The sequence below is a fragment of the Alligator sinensis genome, unplaced genomic scaffold (assembly GCF_000455745.1).
Source record: "Alligator sinensis unplaced genomic scaffold, ASM45574v1 scaffold244_2, whole genome shotgun sequence".
Taxonomy (NCBI): Eukaryota; Metazoa; Chordata; order Crocodylia; family Alligatoridae; genus Alligator; species Alligator sinensis.
Genome location: NW_005842189.1, coordinates 975,090 through 982,739, shown reverse-complemented (window position 1 = coordinate 982,739; position 7,650 = coordinate 975,090). Strand labels below are relative to the sequence as shown.

The window sequence follows — 7,650 nt, the reverse complement described above, 5'->3', positions numbered from 1 at the left end:
TTCAAGAAAAGGCTTGATCCAGCAGCCTGTCGAGGGAGAGACCTGATTGCCAGATCTAAAGAAACAGAATCCCTTTCCCTGTGGCTGTATCTAGGAAATGGCAGCTGCCACCATACCCCTTATACTGGAAGAGCTATATTACTTGGGGAAGCTGAACTGTACACCAGAAAACAGGCTTAAACAGATCCTTTGACTTCTGTGAGGTCAGCTGTGAATCTTGATGCACCTCTTGCCTATACTGAAGCTCACTTAAGAACTATGCTGCTGCTAATGAACAAACAGAGGTTGCACATTATGCTTTCTCACACTTCTGAGGAGACCTGGAGGCTATGAGCCCTGCGGAATGGATTTTCTTCACCAGTCTTCTGGTTTCAGAGCAGATAGTGCCACCTAAAGGAACTGCCCTTTGTTTCTTCTTACCATAAGAAATCAAACTCCTATTGGGAAGTGTTGATGCAGAGAGGCTTTCTAGCAAAAAGGTGAAAAGGAACTGTGATCCCATGTATATGATTATGAATCATGTTTGGCTGCTAATTTCCCTAACACTGTACCTGTTCTTTGCAGTAGAGTGTAGGGATTATATGATCCTACTAGTAGATTATTTCCTGGATTTCACTCTGGACCTGTGGTCTGCATCTAGCAGAGCAGGGGCATGTAGTTTGTGGTGCCACAAGCTGCACATGGTGAACAATTAAAACACGTGCCATGCAGCGAGGTGGCAAAACTTGCTACCAGGATTTCCCAGTAGCAAAAAAAACCCAGAAAAAAAAAGTGGCACACAGTACACAAGAAAGCCTGCACTGGCACAAATGAAGGTCTGGCCCTCCAGAGCAAGGCTCTGGCTGCTGGCCAAGCCTCTATGCTTCCCAAGTTGTGCCCCTGCTGCTCCAGCATGCCACCAGTTTATACTGCTGGGGCTAGCACCTGTGCCACCCCCTGCCTTCAGCTCTCCCTGGCTGAAGAGCCAAGAGGAGCTAGGCAAGGGCAGTTCACCCACAATGGGACACCTTTTCCCTCAACAAAGTGCACCTGCAGGGGTATGGACTGAATCCCAAAGTAGCAGCAGAAATTTGTGCCGCTGCAAGCACAATCCCTGTTTAGACACAGCCATGAAAATCACCCAGCTAGAACAAGGAGCTTATTACCACTGCCTATTGTTAAGTTTTAAAAAAGTAGATTCTCTGACAGCTTCCCTAAACAGCCAAAGTCTGGATTATAGTGTTGCCTCCATGGATATTTACTTTGCTTATAGTAATACTTGCCGAATAGAAGTTAATCTTTGTAGGCAATAGGCTTCAAAAACCTCCAGAACTGAATTTGGATTAGTTTGGGTGTACTTTAAAACTATTTTTCCCCCACACCAAAAAACAGTGACAGAAAAATGCAAAGAAAAATCTTGTTATGCTCTAGTCTAAAGTCAGAATTCTGAACTAAACATTTCATTTGGTGATAAAAACATTTCATTGGTCAATAAATACCTGTGGTAAAATCTAAAACTGATAATTTCTCTAAGATCATTTTAAAATTCTCATATAAAAGATTTATATAAATGTATTTTTGTCTCAACTGAGGGTAGATAGGAGCAGAATATAAATTATGATGCATGTCAGCTTTTAGAGGTATAAATATTTTGGGAATACATTCTTCATTTATTATGCATATGAAGTTGCCATAATTCTAAGACTTAAGAAGGTGCAACAAGAAAAACTAGCCCTTTGGATAAACACCTGAAATCTAAAGACAGCTGAATAATCTACTTAGTTTGATTTATCAGTGCTAACGCTACAGTAATAACATAATTAATTATCTTAGAAGCACCTATGGCACCTACCTTTAAAAATATATGTGTATAGTTATGTATGTATTAATCCATATTTAAAGGGTACACAATAATTCTACAGCTGAAAACAAAAGGGAAGCCAGTGACAATACATACAATTGTATACTGAGTCAACTCTTGGAGAAAAATTAGCTACAGCTGTTAGGCTTTGTTCTGTAAAAACAAATTCACTATCTGCTAACTGCATCCTGCAATGAATAATTCACAGCTGATGTCTATGGGTCTTTATAATGCCTTCCAGTAGGGGGTACTCCTTATTTATAGCCAGTATTTTGCCAGATTAAGACAATTACGTCAAACACACTGAAAGGGGAATACCTTAGCCTAAGGATGATTGTTTATATACTCTCATGAATATTTTTTGTCTTCAATGCAAAATCCACCATTTTGCTATGCAGTAGAATGTTATTACCTCTGTCAAAAAGCTTACCTTATCCTTCCATGCACATTGGACTTACTGCCAACCGAGTAAGAAGCCTGGCACATCTTTTATAGTCTGCCATGAGAAAAGATCATAAATACATTAAGTTGACACTGCTGACGTAATTAATTCTGTTTTTAAAAGTAAAAAAGTGATGTGCAAACTATTATAACTATTCATTTTAAATCACTGCGTTGAACTAAAGACTTAGGGGGCCAACTTCTACCCTGTTATAAGCTATATCTGAAAATGTACTGATGAAAAGGTGATGAAAAACCAATTTTTTTCAAAGATGAGTGCATGATCTGTGTGCCTAATTTATATGAACAAATGTTACAACTGCCTGCAGACTGTGTGCATAAAAAACTATATATCTAAGTAGCCATGCCTGTGCCAAATGCTAGATCTGAACAAGTAGAAATTAAACTTGCATGTGCAATTTGTTTACATCCATCTTTGAAATCTAAGTCTCAATGAATTAATCTGAAAGTCAGATAAATAGTGCATTCCCATGCAGAGAAGTAGAGAAGGAAAGACCTGTTATATCATACCTATTCCTCAATGCCAGTGCAAGATGATTTCCTACATTTCATTCTTAATGCTTTTTACTATCATCAAAATATAGGGCTGGAAGGGGCTTCTTGGGTCATGATCTAGTCTCCTACAATTTCAAGCAGCCATGTCATATTATCTGAATCACATTTATTTAGTTCCATTTTAGAACTAGTTAGATTTTTGCTTTCCTTGCTTCTAATAACAGGCTGTTTCAAAACCTCTCTTCTCTGAAGATTAGACATCATCTTCACATATACATACTAATTAGCGGGATGACTAAAGAGTAGGGAACAGTGAAACCGATGGCAGTCAAGGTTACAAAGTTAAGCAGGGTAACCTATTTTGCATGCAGGACAGATTGAAAAGAAATTGGTCAAAGCTTGGTCACATGTTCACTTAAAACTTCTCTCCAGTCAACAATCTACATTATTGTTCAAGGGTTGACACTTCTTGGTAACAAAAAATTTAAGTACTAAGAGCTATCATGCTGTTAAATTATAGAAAGCACTAGGAAACATGCCGGACACTATGCTTTTGTAGTGACAGAAGATAGTCTTTTCCCTTGCTGTAGCAGCAGACTGCAGGTGTTTTACATTTTCCTTTTGAATGGCTGCATAGAATGAACTGGTGAATTGTAACCTAAAATCAAAATATTAGCAGAAATCCAGTACTGAGTACCAAGCTCAGGCTCTTGTGCATGGATAATTAAAGCATGGTACAAATTTCAAGATCCCACAACCATTTCTTTAAGGAATATGTGTATCCAATGTTCTATCTGCAAATAGATTGTCTAATATACCATTGTTATTTTATTCATGTTTAATTAAATCTACAGCTTGTGCAAGATGTCATACTGACTAGAAACTGCAAGCTGACGCACAAGATGGATACAGTACAGGTAACACTAGTGCAAAGTATCTGCCCTTGCTCCAGTAGTGTGATATTACCATTGGGGAAAAGTCTAATCCAAGCTTGGTCCCTAGCTTCCTTGTTGCTCATTCCAGTTAGTGCTGAATATGATGTTGATTTTTTTTCTCATCCTTTAGCAACAGAAGATAGACTTTTCCCTTACTATGGCAGCAGACTGCAAGTATTTTGTAAAATAAGCTGTTGAATGGCTTTCAGTTACTAACCTTTCCATCACTATTGAGTATAGGCTGAACATGGTCAGGTTTTATTCTAGTGCTTGGGCTTATTTTTCAGTATATGTATCTATTTATGTCAGGTCTGCCAACTTCTAAGTCCCTAGTGGCCAAGTGGCCACATACCACACAAATACTCCTCTTTCCTGCCACTGTGCCCCCGTGTAGTCCCAGACTAACCCTCAGCTCTGCACTCCTGCACTACCCTGCCTCCTGGGGCAAAGGCAGGAAGCAGCAGCCAGAGGAGGAGCAAGGATCCTGGAGACTCTGTTGCTGTGGCCAAAGCAATATTGTGGGGAGGAGAGGGTAGCAGTGGCCAGATGAGAATCTGGAGCTGCACATTAACCCCTCATAGGCTGCTAGTTGGACACCCAGATTTAGAAACTTCTTCCTGGCTTTCCAAGACATCCAATCGTATGTCATGCAAGTAAGACAAAAAGAAATAGGTTTAATAAATATGACTTCAAAATGATCATGGGCAAAAAACATTCTTAAAATGTGAGTCAGGAATTCTTGGTTCTATTTCCAGTCCTGCACTTGACTGACTAGCTGGGCTTAGAAAAGTAGAATAATGTGTACTTTTGTTCTGAAAGTGTGCAAAAATAGCATCTTTTTACTCAACAGGTCTGCCCCTCATATGTACAATCATATCAGCTGAACAAGAGTTTAAGAAAAAAATCTTACTCTTTTTGTTGTTTCTTCTAGCACTGCACTACCAACACTGTTGGGATGCTGTGAGCCAGGTGTAGTTCACCTGTGTCCTTCATTTGATTTATTAACTAATTTCCAGTATGTTACACTTTTTATAAATCAACTGAATGCATTACTAGGAAACAGATGGGTTGCCAAAACATAAGAAGCTATCATTTGCCTATAAAGGCTGCACTATAAGCAATGGTACATGAAATGGAAATAGCTTCACTTGGTTTTCAGTCTTGGCTGAGTTTTCGGCACAAGCCATTAAATGTATTTTCCATGTAAAGTTAGCATAGTAGATTTGGAGCCAATGGGAGAGAACAAATTTGGTATTTCAAGGAACTTTTTACTTTCATTATACACTAGAAATGCCTTGCTTGGGCTTCCCCATCTGTAAAAATGGAATGATAATATCCTATTTTTCAAGCAGGATGTATACTTAATTAATATCCATAAACACTATGAACTCTAACAGAAAGAGATTGCAGTGGCATAATATTACAACTATTATTTCCTAGAATTGTTTAGAGTCACTCCGTTCAAAAAACAAACAAACACCTGACTCCTATTTGTTTCTTAAATGAGTTAGCCTTGATTGGTGTCACTTACATGCTGGGATGGTGCAGTCTCTTGTATTGTGATATAGCCGATGAAAATGTTTACTACATTTTGGACTAAAGCAGACTTAAGTGGCATATATATATATATATATATGAAATAAAAACTACAAATGCAAGATGTATATGTACCTGTTAAATGCTTTAAAAATTTTTCTTTCATCCTCAGATCTCTGGGAACTATTTCTGTTGGAAAGAAGAAAGCATTCACTGTAACCCAGTGGAAATACATGCGTCACACATGGGAAGGCAACCTATGAGCATGCCAAAATTCTGCTCATCTGAGGGGTAGAACCAGAGGGCACTAGAAGCATGCAGGTTACATGGCATTTGCATAAAGGGAGCAAATTACAACCACCTTTGTCTTTCATAAAAAACCACAGCCCCTACAAAAGGGAGCGCTGCAATGCTGGACCTGATGCTCCCGGTAAGGCAAACAATCATATAGATGAGGACCACCAAAAAGTCCCATTTCAGTAGTGTGCACTGTATTTTAGCTCCCCCTAGTTCTGGTGTATCACTTAAGTTCAATGACACTTAAAAACTTGTAGCAACTTCAGTGGTGCAAAGAGTCCACCGCTATACCTGTGGTTGATGTTTAGGCTGCCTTCCTTTTTTGGCTGTTTCATGCACCTTTTTATCTACAGGCTCCTCCACTGCTTTGTCAGCAATAATATACTAAGTGTGGAACACAAACTTGGATCAATATGATGACAGGAAACATAAAAACAGTATGTGTTTTCTCTAGCAGTAAATAAAATTCACAGGAAAAGACTATTCCAAGCAAATTGCTCTGCCCTACCCTTGTGGTTTGCTTCCCTGCATTCTGTGTTCAGGAGATGGCAAAGTGAAACTGGTTTACTGAAATCCACTTAAGCCTCAGCCCTTGTGTGTGTCTTGTTGATTTACAGTTATCTTTGATTGCTTTCAGTTACTAACACCATGCTGATAGCTTAGTGTTGATTGCATATGATGTATGATAGGCTGTAGGGTCCTTTTATTTACTTGACCATAAATGCCTAAGTAGCCTTCTCCATTCCCCTGGCACCTCTTATCACATATAAAGCAGAAAACATTTCCATTCAAATCTGATTCACTGATGAGGTTAAACGTTTCTCGAAAGTCATTTTTCATTTACTTCTAACTTGAGTCAGTCGAAGTAAAATTGGCCTTATCATGTTTGACCTAATTGTGTCATGAAGAGCATTAAAAGCTTACATGTTTCTCTGAGAAGCTTCTCACAGGACAGACCCGCTGGGAAACTGATGATACGACTGACATAAAGGAAGGCTCTAAGGAAGCAATAATGCCTTTCCAGCTGTGCTGGAAACCATTCTCTTTTATTAACAATAAAAATAAGATGTCCCACGTAGGAGCCAGGGAGTCCGGTACCAACCTAGTGGTTTTATTCTCACTGGATCCCATTCCCCAGCGTATTGGAGTTGCTGATGCTGAACAGCCACAAGCTCTGCCCAGCAAGCCACAAGCTTCCTTGTTTTGCTTTGCTGTGCTAGAGTTACAGAGTAGAGTGCACTGCTTGTAACTTTTTTCCAGCACAGAGTAAGGGAAACTTTCGCACTAGCCCAAGTTAGGACCCAGGACGTTGTGAGGCTGTCCCATTTAAAACCTTTGGTAAAGTCATCTATGCAAGACAGTAAATAGCATTTTAATGAGAGTCACTGATTACTCCAACTTTAAAGCTGCAAATCCTGTGGAGGATCAAGCAAAGCCAGCAGGTGATGGAAAAGAAAGGCAGAAAAAGGCAAAACATGGCATCTCTCTTAAGGAAATTGAAAATTGGCACAACTGAAATAGTGAGGGGATGGAGCTAGACTTTTCTCAGTGGGGGCAAATGACAGAACAAGGAGCAACAGTCTCAAGTTGCAGCAAGGGAAGTTTAGGTCTGAGATGAGGAAAAACTCACTGGGAGGGTAGTAAAGCCCTGGAGCAGGCTACCCAGAGAGGGTGTGGAATTCTCCATTCTTAGAGGTTTTTAAGACTTGAGTAGACAAAGCCTGTGTTGGGATAATGTAGTTGGGGCTGGTCCTGCTTTCAGCAGGGGGTTGGACCAAATGAGCTCCTGAGCTTGCTTCCAACTCTTACTTTCTCTGATTCTCTAATCTCACTCGCTGGCCTAGGCAGAGAGAGGGAAAGCCTGGGAGGTGGCGATACAGAGGCTGGGGGATGACGGCAAGCATTAAATTAGACCTGGCAGCCAGCGAGGCCAACTCAGCCTCCAGCTGCAGAGGCCGCCCCCTGCTCTGGGTCTGCTGCCACTGCCTGTGACTTGCAGAAACAGTCTGGAGGGAGCATCAAGAGCAAATGCAGTTCTTGGGACCATGTAGGCTCTCCGCTCCAAAAGAAAGAACTTAATTTGGG

At 40.2% G+C, this 7,650-nt stretch overlaps 1 long non-coding RNA gene across 1 annotated transcript in view; it reads right to left on the bottom strand.

Moving 5' to 3' along the window:
• LOC102372310 overlaps nt 1–5,338 on the bottom strand; it is a 10,325-nt gene extending 4,987 nt beyond the window's left edge. The window contains exons 1-2 of the long non-coding RNA XR_324161.1: nt 5,264–5,338; nt 2,271–2,336 (exon numbers count right to left, since the gene is read on the bottom strand). This is a non-coding gene — a long non-coding RNA (uncharacterized LOC102372310). The remainder of the gene's footprint in view (nt 1–2,270; nt 2,337–5,263) is intronic.
• Between the last annotated feature and the right edge of the window lie 2,312 nt (nt 5,339–7,650).